The 15,520-nt window shown below is 43.4% G+C and overlaps 1 long non-coding RNA gene across 1 annotated transcript in view; it reads left to right on the forward strand.

Moving 5' to 3' along the window:
* Window positions 1-2,335: 2,335 nt before the first annotated feature.
* Window positions 2,336-15,520, forward strand: part of LOC143418559 (uncharacterized) — a 78,159-nt gene continuing 64,974 nt past the window's right edge. Inside the window, exon 1 of the long non-coding RNA XR_013098554.1 lies at window positions 2,336-2,764. This is a non-coding gene — a long non-coding RNA (uncharacterized LOC143418559). The remainder of the gene's footprint in view (window positions 2,765-15,520) is intronic.

Raw genomic sequence — 15,520 nt, forward strand, 5'->3', positions numbered from 1 at the left:
CACCGTAATTTAAGCTAGCACCATAAAGACGATAAAACACGTAATAATATCTACAAATGCATCTTAAAGCTGTTATATTAGCACTTGGTGTATTGCTAACATAAGCACATTAACATTATTGACACTCGCTGACTTTTAATAGTCATTCTATAAATGCTGTCCGTTTAAATCAAGGGTGTCAAACTCAAATACACAGTGGGCCAAAATTCAAAACTGGAACAAAGTTGCGGGCTAACGTTAATATTTATTGAAATATATTTATTCCTCCAGATATAAGAATGAATCTTTTCTTATGGACTCAAACACGTTTTGCTGAAAAACTGAATATGGAACAAGCAAAGCTTAATACTAAACAATATATATATTAGCTGTATAATACCAGTAGGCCAGCTCTTAATAGTAATTTGGTATGGCTTTGCGGGCCAAATGTAATTAGGCTGCAGGCCAAATTTGGCCCGCGGGCCAGAATTTGACACCTATGGTTTAAATGGTCTTACCTGTAAACACTGCTGTATCCACCGGATTCCAGCCAGAGTGGATTCTGGAGTCTTCCCACGCTCATGTTAGTGATCCTCCATCTGGATGGATGATAACAACCTTCTGAACAATCTAGCAGGAGATGGCCCATATATATGGGACTGATTTCTGCTAATATCGCCTGATGGACTCATAACATCCGAAGCGGGTGAATAAAGTCACCCAGTCGCTAGCTGTGCCATTACCCAGCATACACCACTCCCTCCATAAATGCAATAAACGATACAAAAGTAATAACTATAATTAATTTATCTGCTGTATCTGCTGTTTCTCAGGTAGTTGCTTACATTGTATAATTTATTGTGTTCTGTATACGTCACTACAATGTGATTTCGGAAATATATAAATATACGGACAACAAGCTCTTCCGCGGCAAACTCTTATCTTCAATAAACAACGTTTAGGGAGCTCTATAGTATTCAATGAGAGGACCCTGCACGTCAATTCTCGACGCGAGGGAGGTACCCTGCGTGTCAATAAGTGAAGCAGAGGGAGCCTGACCATGCGTCACACATTTGACGAGTTGGGAGTGAGAACATGTTGAAATGTGATGTCAGTGCAAACTCTTGCAAAGACTTTCTGAAACTCACAAGTTTCATTCCTATTTCATAACTGATTCATCAGCTTTAGACATCAGTTGCATTTCTACTCACTAAGCTTAAGTTTCACTTTCCACAAAGGCCCCAATGTTCCCTCTAATTTTTCACGTGTCTGAGCGAACACACAAACTCCCTGAGCGGTCCCTTGGACCACTGTGAGCGACATCAGACGTGTGCACTGCGGTCACGCTGGCATCTAATCCATCCAAGTTACATGGTTTGTTAAAATAATCAAATTACAGCATTTACATTTATGTTAGACTACTTTTAATTAACTGTTTTAGCCCATTTACAATGAAAATTAAAAAAAATCTAGTCATTGACTTGTGCAGTGTGTTAACAATATTGGAAGTAAAAATTGTCACGGTTCTGGGTCCGTTGGACCCAGTAATTTGAGTTTATTATGTTTTGGTTTACTTTTGCATCATGGATTAGAGCAGGGCGATATGGCCAAAAATATTTATCACGATATATATTTGAAAATTTGCGATAACGATATAACTGACGATATAATTGATGCGAGACAAAATACAACTCCACAACATTACTAGCGCAAAAAGACAACCTTCCATTTATTTTCACGTAAACAAGAAGCTGGTTTTTATGTACACTAAAGCTTTATAAAAATGTATCAGTGCAAATGCAAATTCCTTGCTGAAAGTTTAACCCAAAGGCATTTCCAGTAGAAATGGGCTGACATATCCTGAGCATAACCATGTATAATATCCACTGAAGTTAAAAAGAGGTGCTTTGCAACATTAAACTGCAGTGTGCAGTACGCATTTTTCGGACCATAAGGTGCACGGGATTATAAGGCACATTAAGCGAAACAAAGCAGTCAGATAAATCAAACTTTATTAAACTCATTCTTCTTGCTTCCTCCACAATGGCGTGTCCAGCGGGGTGGCCTGGGGGGGCACAGGCCACCCCCCAAACCAGACTGGCCACCCCAGGTGCCACCCCAAAGGCAAAACAATAAAATTCAATCAAATATCAAATGTCCGATTATGTTTTCACGGTGACGCTCAGATATCCGAGTGTAAGTGAATGCAGCATCGCTTCTGCGCTATGCGCATCACGTTAGCAAAGGTAGGAGAGCCAAGTGCGAAAGATGGCACTGCAGGAAACAATTTTTCGGTGAAAGAAAATGAGGACAGAATAAATGTCCCGGTAAGTAATATCAAGTTTGCTGAGTTTAGTAAACTTCGGTGAAATTAGAATACCAAGGAAAAAAATAACACTTAAAGAATTATTGCAGCTGTGGAATATTTCAGACAGTATGCTACTGAGGGCAGCTAACATAAGAGTTATGCGTTATAAGATATAATCTAAGTCGTAACATTGCTGTATGGAGCTGCAGATTTGGTTGCAGGTTAACATAGCTGGACTGGCCATCGGGCATACCGGGCATATCCCCAGTGACTTATTTTTTATTTTTTTTGTAATGGCATGAACAATGAGAGGTGGTGGATTGGCCAGATGCAGGTCGATGTGTAGAAATAACTCCGTTGTTTGGTGGTGGCTATGACGGGGCTTCCACAGAGGCAACAGGTGGATGAGGGAAGGGGAGGCAGGAGGAGAGACCCGAAGCAGCCACCAGTCCGAGTGTCAGGTGAACTGAACTTCAGGTAAGAAGTTATGACCTGCAGTCTATCTGGGTCAGATATAAACCAAGTTTAGGTGGAGTTTATTTTCATGTTGCTGACTTTTTACTGTCAGTTGCAATAACTCATACTGCGTTCTAGCCAGTTTGACGGAGTTTTTATACAGCTGGGTGGGTGCTATGATGTTACTGATAGTGAACTTTATTTTATTCATAAGGTTAGTAGAGTTGCCAACGGCTCCTTAAAAAAATGGAATGGTCCCTCATTCAGAGAAAATATTACACGTTTCGTATTGAGCTGAGAAGAGACGCAGTTTGTCCCGGACTTTAGCTAGAATGGAAAAAAGGCACAAAGCTGGATTTATTCTGTCTTTATGCTGCACAGCTGCCTCTTCTCTCATTCTCTCTCCCTCCCTCTCCTGTTGCTACTTCAATCATGAAACTGATCAATGATCAGCTGATCGGCTTTTCTCTCTTGTTTATCGCCCACTTTGCGCCAGAAAGAGGAAACCAGCAGATGTTGCGCTAAACAACAGCAGCACGTTTAAGCTTGATCGGCTGTTGTTAGAATGTATTTAATATTAATTTCTAGTATCAGCTGATGTTTGCTGGAGCCACAGCTGTAAAGCTGCTGGTCATGATGTCTGTTTAGATATGTGGTGAGAGGGAAACATGAAGATGAAACCAGGAGATGTCCTTACTGAACCATCAGAGCTGAACAGGTGATGGAGAAACAGGTTTACCTTTTAGGTGACATGAATGAGTTGAAGGGAAGTTATGAACTGTTTCTGAGAGACAAATAACACCAGGATCCTTTTTTATGTAGCAGACAGCTGGTAACTGTGCAGGGGCGGGTCTAGCAAAGTTTTGCCAGGGGGCCAGGTAGGGCATTAACAGGGAAAGGTGGGCACAAAGAAATACTTTTCTTTCTTATTCTCATTTAAAATACCTAGTTTTTATTAAATAATTATCTAAATCTTACAACCAAAGTTTTTATCTGACGTAAAATGTATAGAAATCATACATATACCAACAAGACTGTACATCACTGTCACAACAGGGTTTGTTTTCAGTCAAAGTCTTTATGGCTTTACTACCTGGTGGGTCGGTCTGTAGTAAAAATGCCCAATTTTTTTGTCCCAGTCCAGCCCTGCAGGTTAATACTGGCAGTGTCACCATGCCAGCTGACTGTATTTTATCATCAGCCAGTGTTGTTCTTTATCAATATTACCAAAGTTTACGATAAGGCAGCATAGAAAGTATTTACTTGCTTTCAGGTTTCATTCAAATGTTAGTCTTTTCAGTTGTTTCCCCACTTTTTTCCTGTTTCAAAATCAAACACCAGTTTGTGAGAAGATTATCTTCTTTTTTTAACAGGCAGATAAAGTTTTGCATTGGCATTGGCTAATTTGTCAATTGTTTGTTACAAATGTTCGTATTTTAATTTTCAAAAATGTTTTTGCCCAAAACATATGTGCACTATATGTCAGTAAAAATACTATGCAAATATTGTTGTCCTTGACTGCTGAGTAAGCACTGACAAAGCACTGATTGTATCTCTTGTACTTTATCAACGCAGTATCTAAAAACTTTGCACCATAGTGGTTAAAATCTCATTCTAATAAGAGTTAAAAGTGCATTTGGTTATTAGGTTTATAGGATTATTGAATTATGGTTAAGGGTTGGTAGAATTTTTTTTTAAAACATTATCTGCCAATTAAATCTGCCACCCTTCTCCAAATCTGTGCCCCTACCTGGCCCCCCCAACAAAAATTTTCTAGACACGCCACTGTTCCTCCACTTCTGTACCATTGATTCATTAATGTTGAATTCTCTGGCAGCTGATCTATTCCCATGTTGTTGCAGTATATTAATGACTAACCTCGTATTGTGGATGGATTATCTCAGTTGTTCTCCTGACTGAAGTTTGGTCCGTTTACAGCATCCGGACATGCGATTGCATTTGTCTCTAACCATGAGGAACCTTCACGTTAACTTTTATAAGTGGAAAAGTGTTAGTGTTCGTCCTCCAGCTTCACTGTTTATGTTATGCTAACATAGCTGTGTCGCTAGCGATCACGTAGCACATCATTATATACCAGCTAGCCCAACTTCAGTAACCCTACAAACGTCACTGCTGTTTAGTTTCCTGTCTTCATTTATGTTGGAAGTGATAGCAGAGCTGTACGTTTGAATTTTTTCAGAAATCTCTCAGTCAGAACGTGCTATATCATGCTTAGGTAACTAGCGAAACTAGCGAGCTAACTTCCGCTAGCTTCCTGCTAACTTCTAACTCCGTTAAATGTAATAACTTTTGTTTTCATGGATGCCTGGAAGTTAAACTTCATAGTTACACCTGGTAAAGCAGCAATGCTGATCGTTTTATTAAAGATGAAAGAATTTAGACAGTTTTTAACGCTCAGTGATGCTGCAGTGTTGTTTGACCTGAAGAGTACTGAGTTTAGGACCCAGATTACTCCCAGATTTAAGAGCATCTTAGTCCGACAAATACGACAATAACAACGGCCGCTTGCATGTTCTGCAAAAAAATGTGCTTTGTTGTGTATCTGACGGACAAACACCAAACCAGTTCCACATCATGGAAGTTGCACCATTTTTACAAACCAATTCTGGTTCCTCAATAATTGGCCATGTGCGTATGAAAACAAAGGCACTGCGCATGCGCGTTTTACTCCCATTCTATCGCGATATTTCATTTTCCTATCGTTGCCTAACATTATACCGGTATTACCGTGAACGGTATAATATGGCCCAGCCCTATCATGGATTATTCTTTATGTTTCTCTGGTACTTTGTGTTTCAGTTATCTTGGTGTTTTGGATTGTTTTCCCATTCTCTTGTTGTGATGATGATGATGTTTATTATTAGAGTTTCATGTTTTGTTTATCTATGTTTTAGGAATTGTGGTTTCATGTATTGTTTGAGTTTCATGTATTATTTTCTGTCCGCCCCTCTGTGTCGAGTCCGTGTCTTTTAGTCCGTGTACTTCCAGGCTGGACGACTGTAATTCATTATTATCAGGATGTCCAAAAAACTCCCTGAAAAGCCTTCAGCTAATCCAAAATGCTGCAGCAAGAGTCCTGACAGGGACTAGAAAGAGAGAGCATATTTCTCCTGTTTTGGCTTCCCTTCATTGGCTTCCTGTTAAATCCAGAATTGAATTCAAAATCCTGCTCCTCACATACAAGGTCTTAAATAATCAGGCCCCATCTTATCTTAATGACCTTGTAGTACCATATCACCCTATTAGAGCACTTCGCTCTCGCTCTGCAGGCCTACTTGTTGTTCCTAGAGTATTTAAAAGTAGAATGGGAGGCAGAGCCTTCAGTTTTCAGGCCCCTCTTCTGTGGAACCAGCTTCCAGTTTGGATTCAGGAGACAGACACTATCTCTACTTTCAAGATTAGGCTTAAAACAGAACAGGGTGATCCGAAGGGCCAGCTCTGTTCTAGGATGCCCTCTGGACCCAGTGGAGGTGGTGAGTGACAGGAGAACGGCGGCTAAGCTGTCATCCCTGATGGACAACATCTCCCACCCCATGCAGCAGACTGTGACAGCACTGAGCAGCTCCTTCAGTGGGAGACTGCGGCACCCACGGTGTGGGACGGAGAGATTTCGCAGGTCTTTCCTCCCCACTGCTGTCAGACTCCATAATAAAGACTTTAACTGATCAAGCACACACATCCATACATATGCAATAATACTAAGTGCAATAATCCTTTCTGTCATCGTTGTATTTTTACTCAGTTGTATATAGTATTTGTATTCTATTTTTATCTTATTGTATATTTATTTTATTTTATTCTACTGTATATAGTATTTTATTTTATTCTATTCTGTACAGTTGTGTACTGTATTTATTCTTATTGTATTCTAATTTTTGCCTCATAACTTTTGCACTGTCCACTTCCTGCTGTGACAAAACAAATTTCCCACGTGTGGGACTAATAAAGGTTATCTTATCTTATCTTAAAACTTTCCTTTTTGCTAAAGCATATAGTTAGGGCTGGACCTCCCTTAGTTATGCTGCAATAGACATAGGCTGCCGGGGGATTCCCATGATGCATTGAGTTTTTCCTTTCCAGTCACCTTTCTCACTCACTATGTATTAACAGACCTCTCTGCATTGAATCATATCTGTTATCAACCTCTGTCTCTCTTCCACAGCATGTCTTTTATCCTGTCTTCCTTCTCTCACCCCAACCGGTCGCAGCAGATGGCCGCCCCTCCCTGAGCCTGGTTCTGCCGGAGGTTTCTTCCTGTTAAAAGGGAGTTTTTCCTTCCCACTGTTGCCAAAGTGCTTGCTCATAGGGGGTCATATGATTGTTGGGTTTTTCTCTGTATCTATGAAGCGCCTTGAGGCGACTTATGTTGTGATTTGGCGCTATATAAATAAAATTGAATTGAATTGAAAATTGAATTTTAGTAGTGTTTCATGTTTCCTGTTTTATTGTGAAAGTCTTTGTCTTAGGTTAGTGTGTGCAGCTTTGTTCCCCCTGTCTCGTTAGCCCTGATCTCTCCCAGCTGTGTCTGCCTCCTGTTGCCCATTCCCTCATTACTACCATGTGTATATAAGCCCTGTGTTTTCCTGTGCTCGGTGTCGCATCGTACCCGCAGATCCTGCTTGTGTGTTCCAGTTAGTGTCTTCATGTTTGGTTTCTGTTTTGTTGGTGCCAGCAATAAAGCTGTGGTTTTCAGTATATTTCTGTCTCAGAGTCCTGCACTTGGATCCACATCTCCACCTGCCCGCACACAGAGCCCTGACAGAACGACGCAACCAGTATGGATCCAGCGGACTCACTTTTCACCTCTGAGGGAGAGAATCTCGCGCACCTATGGGTTCAGTCACCCATAGCTCAGTCAGTCATTACTGTTGGAGGATAATCCACGCTGCAAGCCCCTACAAGAGGCAGCTGGAGGTAGTGTTTTTTGATAATTTTTTGTCGTCCACTGCCTCCACCATCAGTTTTCTAAACATAAATGGACTTAAGCAAATAATAACAGCTCTAAGAGCGAGGCTAGCCTTCAAACTGTTTGGCATGGGCGGTCCAGGAAAGGACGATTCAGCTACCCTCCTGGAGTCCCTCACCACGTGGTGTTCTCGACGTAAGCGGCAGTTTTTGCCAAGGTTTATCGCCAAATCGTTTGATCCATCCTCGAAGAAGAAAGGCAACCCTAGGCATCACCACCCAACCACACTTCCCTTTTCTCCTGTAGTACGGACTGGTGCAGTTTTCATTTCCACTCCGCAGCAGCGTTTCTCCATGTCACCTTTTACCAGCCCTGATCCCATTTCAACTGGGAAGCGGCGGATGCGCTGCCAGCATTCACAGTCCCAGCAGGAGTCTGGGATTTTGTCTGAACAGCCGGCTAGGAATGTTCTGGATGATTGTCATGCTTCGAAACCTGTCAAGCATGTAGAGACCGCTGTTCGTCCTCAACTCAACACATCTGTGAGCGCAAACAACGTGTGTGTTATCCCAGATATTCATAAGCCCCTGCCAGGTAACTCAGGAGTAGTTAATTCAGAAGTTGTTGTGCCTACTCCTGTGCCCATGTTTAAAAATGACCAGTGTGTTTCCTGGCCTTCAGTTCAGTTAGCTGCCCAGCAACCACCTTCCACTCAGTCAGCTGCCCAGCAGCCACCTTCAGCTCGGTCAGCTGCCCAGCAGCCACCTTCATCTCAGTCAGCTGCCCAGCAGCCACCTTCAGCTCGGTCAGCTGCCCAGCAGCCACCTTCAGCTCGGTCAGCTGATCAGCAGCCACCTTCAGCTCGGTCAGCTGATCAGCAGCCACCTTCATCTCAGTTAGCTGACCAGCAGCCACCTTCAGTTCAGCTAGCTGCTCATCAGCCACCTGTTGCTCAGTGTCCTGTGTTTCCTGCTCAGCAGCCGCCTGTAGCCCAGTCACCAACTCCACCCCCACCACTTTCATCTCAAGTTCAGTCACCCATAGCTCAGTCTTCACCCCCGCTATCTATAGCTCAGTCGCTACCACAATCGGATTTTCTGCAAGCTTTGTTACAGTCCATGACCCAGTCAGTAGCTCAATTAGTGGAGGAATCATTAGCGTTGTCATCTGCTCAGTCAGCCGCTCATCTTCACCCTCAGCCAGGGGTCCCAATTGTCTCTGGTCCTGCATCTGCTCCAGCTGGAGGGCTCGAGGTGCCCGTCCAGCCTCACGGGGTGACCATGGCTCAGGGGGTTGGGAAGCGTATCTGTAACCGGAAGGTTGCCGGTTCGATCCCTGGGCTCTCTGTCCTGGTCGTTGTGTCCTTGTGCAAGACACTTTACCCTACCGCCTACTAGTGTTGGCCAGAGGGGCCGATGGCGCGATATGGCAGCCTTGCTTCTGTCAGTCTGCCACAGGGCAGCTGTGGCTACAACCGTAGCTTGCCTCCACCAGTGTGTGAATGTGAGAGTGAATGAATAGTGGCATTGTAAAGCGCTTTGGGTGCCTTGAAAAGCGCTATATAAATCCAATCCATTATTATTATTATTATTGTTATGTGTTGTCAGCTGGAGGGCCCGAGTCGCCCGTCCAGCCTCATGCCACGTCTGCTGGAGGGTCCGAGGAGCCCACCCAGCACCACGCCTCGTTAGCTGAGGGTCCCGGAGGACCCAGTAAGCACATCCTCACATCTGCTGATGGTCCGGGGAAGTCTGTTCAGCTGTCACCTGCTGAATCATCCCCCGCGATTTCTACATCGCCGCCTGCAGCATCGCCGCCTGCAGCATCGCCGCCGTCAGGTTCCGCAGCCGTCCCGCCTCCGTGCCTTCATCCACGGCTGGTCCAGCCTCCGTGCCTTCATCCACGGCTGGTCCAGCCTCCGTGACGCCGCCTTAGTCTGGTTCAGCCTCCGTGACGCCGCCTTCGTCTGGTCCAGCTTCAGCTCCGCCTTCGTCTTCGTCTGGTCCAGCTCCGCCTTAGTCTGGTCCTGCCTTGTCTGGTCTTGCCTCGTCTGGTCCTGCGGTTGCCACACCGCTGTCAGAGCCAGCTCGACCTGTTCCGCCTCGCCTCTGCCGGCCGTTTTCCAGGCCTCTAAGTTGGCATCATGGCCTTCGGGGACAGCCTCCGGAAAGAGTTTGTCGCCGCCGCTGGCATCGCAGCCGACCTCCGGACCTGCTCAGTGGCCGCCACTGCCTTCCAAGTGGTCGGCCTCCTGATTGGTTTTGCCTGCGCCACCGCCGTTGCCGTGTGCACGGTCGGCCTCCTGAACTGTTTGCCCGTCGTTGCCATTGCCATGTGCACAGTTGGTCCCCTGAACTTTTCATGGACTCTTGTTGAGCTCTAGTTTCATTTTTGATGTGTTTTCCTGCATTTTTGGACTCTTGTGCTCCTTGATTTTTGTTTGGTACTTTTTTTGGACGAATAGGAAAGGAAGAGGGGGGTGGGGGTTGTTTTTGCTCACAGGCGGAGAGTGCTTTCGAGCCTTTGTTCTTATAAAACGCAGTTTTTACCCTTTCTTTCATCAGTACATACACTCAACAAAAATATAAACGCAACACCTTTGTTACTGCTCCCATTCCCCATGGGATGGACGCAGAGACCTAAAATTCATTCCAGATACACAATATAACCATCCCTCCCAAACAGTGGTCACAAATCAGTCCAAATGTGTGGTAGTGGGCACATCTGCTATATTGAGATAATCCATCCCACCTCACAGGTGTGCCACATCAGGATGCTGATCTGACATCATGAGTAGTGCACAGGTGTACCTCAGACTGCCCACAACAAAAGGTCACCCTGGAATGTGCAGTTTTGTCTCACAGCAAAATGCCACAGATGCCACAAGCAATGAGGGAGCGTGCAATTGGCATGCTGACAGCAGGAATGTCAACCAGATCTGTCGCCCGTGCATTGAATGTTCATTTCTCAACCATAAGCCGTCTCCACAGGCGTTTCAGAGAATATGGCAGCACATCCAACCGGCCTCACAACCGCAGACCTCGTGTAACCACACCAGCCCAGGACCTCCACATCCAGCAGGTTCACCTCCAAGATCGTCTGAGACCAGCCACCCAGACAGCTGCTGGAACAATTGGTTTGCACAACCAAACAATTTCTGCACAAACTGTCAGAAACCGTCTCAGGGACGCTCAACTGCATGCCCGTCGTCCTCATCGGGGTCTTGACCTGACTCCAGCTCGTCGCCGTAACAGACTTGTGTGGGCAAATGCTCACATTCGATGGCGTCTGGCACGTTGGAGAGGTGTACGCTTCACGGATGAATCATGGTTCACATTGTTCAGGGCAGATGGCAGCTGAGAATGTCCCAGTTCTTGCATGGCCAGCATAGTCACCGGACATGTCACCCATTGAGCATGTTCGGGATGTGCTTGACCGGCGTATACGACAGCGTGTACCAGTTCCCACGAATATCCAACAACCTTGCACAGCCATTGAAGTGGAGTGGACCAACATTCCACAGGCCACAATTGACAATCTGATAGACTCCATGCGACGATGTGTTGCACTGCATGAGGCAAATGGTGGTCACACCAGATACTGACCGGTTCTGGGTCCCCAGACCCCCAATAGCGCAAAAAACTGCACATTCCAGGGTGGCCTTTTGTTGTGGGCAGTCTGAGGTACACCTGTGCACTACTCATGATGTCAGATCAGCATCCTGATGTGGCACACCTGTGAGGTGGGATGGATTATCTCAATATAGCAGATGTGCCCACTACCACACATTTGGACTGATTTGTGACCACTGTTTGGGAGGGATGGTTATATTGTGTATCTGGAATGAATTTTAGGTCTCTACGTCCATCCCATGGGGAATGGGAGCAGTAACAAAGGTGTTGCGTTTATATTTTTGTTGAGTGTATAAACAACGATAGTATTCAGGAAGTAAGTAAGTAAAACTTTATTTATATAGCACCTTTCAAGATAAAAATCACAAAGTGCTTCACAGAAGCTAAAACCTAAAAATAAAAATCAACAAAAAGCAAGTTTGAAGAAAACCAAACATTGCAGATTTTTTTTTTTAAATCACAACTCTGGTTTTAGTGACCTATCAACACGATTTAAAAACTGGTATAAAGTCGACTTTACTAACCCAAAATTGTTCCGTCTGTCCTGCTCACATCTCAAATGGTTGTACACGTTGTCATTAGCGTGGCTTCACTCCACATCAGCCACGTCGCTTTGCCAGCTAAAACACCGGTGTCGGCACATAAAGACGCTGTCATAGCCTGTCAATGACGTTGATATACGCATTATTGGCTGAACTATGGGATAAGGTGGCATCGTTCTAATCCCAAATGGTAGCAGCCAGTCACTGACTAACACTGCAAAACAGGATTGTTGAAGTATTAATTTTAATTTCAATTCAGGTTAGATTTTTTTTGTGCGCAACGCAGATTTTCTGTGCGCAGAGAGCAGTGCAGTGTGCGCAATTGCGTACGTGCGCAGCTTAGAGGGAACACTGCCCACCATCAGTCATTAATTTTGATGACCAAGACCTATGATTGAAATTTTGCCTTGAAGGTCTTATTTGTCAGTTTTATATGTACAGTTCTGTTCTTCAATTCTTCAGTCAACAAGTTGTGAAAGCAGATTCATAGGGGCTTTGGTAGGTGAGAAGGGAATGCCTCAAAGGGAGAAAATGACCATGAAAATGACCCAGCACTGACTGACTGCCTGAAACAGTCAGGTAGTGTTGAAAGAGAGCCAAAGTCATCAAGTATGGAGCTGCTTAGATTGCTCTAGTTTCACTAACTCAAATCGATATCTCATTCAACATTTCTTTCAGCTATTATTGTGAAAAACAGAAGTGCATTCTTAATGTTTATATTCTATATTCTTTCTGCACCATTTACTATTTTCATTCATTTCCTTTTTAATGTTCTGAAACTGTCCATCCCTGCCCAGCTGCGCTCCTCAGAGGTATCCAGTCCATTTTTCTATCCTCAAGGATAGAAAATCAACGCAATCCTACAAGGATAGTTTATGTGGTAGGCCTGTGGTAGCCTACAGGAGGAAAAGGATTTTGACTGTTTGCCAAAGCAATCAAACAATATCACGTAGTATGTGGAATGCAGCTTTTTAAATCTTAAATTGTTTTCAAATTTCAAAACTGCTTCTTAAGATTTTGTGATTTTATATAGACCTCTTAATTTAGTGGTGATAATGGTAAATAAATGGTAAATGGCCTGTATTTGTATAGCGCTTTACTAGTCCCTAAGGATCCCAAAGCGCTTTACACAACCAGTCATCCACCCATTCACACACACATTCACACTCTGGTGATGGCAAGCTACATTGTAACCACAGCCACCCTAGGGCGCACTGACAGAGATGATAATCTTTATATCTATATATTTTTCTTGCCCTTCCACATTGATGAGGATTGCTGTAAAGGGGACAGCTGTTAACAACAGGCCAAGTTATCTATAGCAACATTTACTTGATCTCTTATTGCAAAACCAAAACACATCTACACCCATCTTACAGTGGCCAAACAGGTGTTCTTAAAATGTTCACAGTAGCATTACATAACTGCTTTGCCACTGTCCCTGTTATGAAAAAAATATACAAATTTCTAACAGGGCTTTCATATTTAAATATTTAATTTTTTTTTAAAAAGAAAAGAAAAGAAGCACACAGTAAAATGCTTGGGGTCTTTTAATAGTGGTCTTTTTAACTGACCACATTTGCTTGAGAAATGTTATTGTAATCAGTGGGGTTTTGTGTGTGTGTGTGTGTGTGTGTGTGTGTTTTGTTTTTTAATGCTGGGACAAGGCATTTTAGAGACCGTAACTGGAGTAAAATTTTAAGGCACAGAGAAAAACACTCGTTTAACCATCTCTAGAATGAGGAAGGAGGTCCACGCCACAGTATAATGACCTCTTACACCAAAAGGATGTTTCAGAGACTAACCATGCAAGAAGAGCATGATACATACAGGAAGCTACTGTTTTGCTGCACCTATGATTCTGGATCTCTATTCCTTACATCTAGATTATTCAGTCCCACCATACCAGCATTTTCACTTCATCACAGTACCATAAAAATATACATTTTGCTCCGTGTGATGATGCAACCAATGTATATTATAACATCATGCGCTTTTCAGGTAAAGTCTTTAACAAGGGCGTAGATTTGGTTTTGACATTGGTGGGGATGGATGATTCAACCACCGAACCCTGCCCTGTTTCTTTTTTTTCTCCTTTTCGTCTTTGCTTCTTGATAAAAAAAAAAAAGGAGAAATATTCTGACCTACATATGCTATTCTACATGCTTTTAAACCATTTAAAATTACAATTCATAGTTTTATATGTGAATTATATAATGTTAAGTTACTATTAAACAAATAACTGACTAAGTATTTTATACTTTAGTTTACTTCAACCATATTCCATATAAATCAGATATCATACAAAAATAAAAATACCTTAAAATACAGTCATGACAATAAAAGAATATGACTTTAAGGACTTAACAACATTACTTCAGTTATAGTACACCAACATCTCTTATACATTATCACTAAGGGAACACTGAATGACCTGGTGGTTTTTGTCAATAAAACTACTCATCTAAGATTACCACAAAGTAACAGATCTCTTAGCAAAATTATGCAACATTTTAGGCACACTATTGCCCCTATCAAGTCAGTGAGCTGGATGTTTTACTCTAAACATGAACTACTGTTACAGCAACAGACATGGACTACTGGTGTCCCACACAACAACTCAATGTCTTTCATGAACTGGCTGTGTGGAGGCAGATGAGGACCCAAACGCAAAACTCACGGAGACAGGAACTGAACTCAAAATCACTGCTTCATTGCAGGCTTCACAAAGAAACATAACTAAACTGGGAATGCTAACAGAAGACCGAGGGAACACAGAAAGACACACAGGTTCGGGGAGGAGACATTGACGACACGACACTGAACTGAGGGAGACATGCACATAAATACACAGAGGGTTAACGAGGGAAGTCGGAGCACACGGGGAACACAGCTGACACAGATAATCGTAACGGGACAGGGCAGGAGTGAACACAACATGAGGCATACTGACGAGAGACTGTCAAAGTAAAACAGGAAGTACACAGAGGTGCAGACAGGAGGAGAGAGAGCACGGGCATAGTGGGCTGGGGAAACATGGAATGAAACACGAGGGGAGACGAGGGCCCACAGATACATAGAGGGGCACACAGGGGATAAAAGTCACAAGGGGAAATCAAATAAGGAACAAAATACAAAAAGACATAAATACTAAGACTGCTGGGCCAACATGGCCCAGGATCATGACAAATGTCCACTATGTGAAGGAGCCAAACACATGCCTTCTCCTCTTATTAACTGAGATAAACTGCTGGCATATTTGTTTTACATCTATACTGTCCAGTCTCTCCTGGTGGACATGGTAACACGTTATTCATGGTTACATACAATTTTAGACTGATGTGGGCCAAAGCCTAAAACGATGTGCTGGGAGTTTGCTGTTCTCCCAGGTTCAGATATTTGAAGTTTGCACAGCTACATTCTCGCCTGAAAATTTTTTTAAAGTTTATTTTGCAACCCAGAAAGAGTAATAAGAGGGGCATGTATTGCCTTGCATAGCCTGTAACGTTATTATGATGGACAGATTTTATGAGTGAACTTGGCTTTAAGTGACTTACAGGTTTCTTTGAAAAACACTTTCTTATATCCAGGTTCTTTCTTTTTGCTGCCATCCTCCTCTCCTCCTTGCGGGTCCTTGCAGCGCAGGCTTGCCGCTGCTAAAACTAAACACAGCTCC

Source organism: Maylandia zebra, linkage group LG5 (genome assembly GCF_041146795.1).
Source record: "Maylandia zebra isolate NMK-2024a linkage group LG5, Mzebra_GT3a, whole genome shotgun sequence".
Lineage (NCBI taxonomy): Eukaryota > Metazoa > Chordata > Actinopteri > Cichliformes > Cichlidae > Maylandia > Maylandia zebra.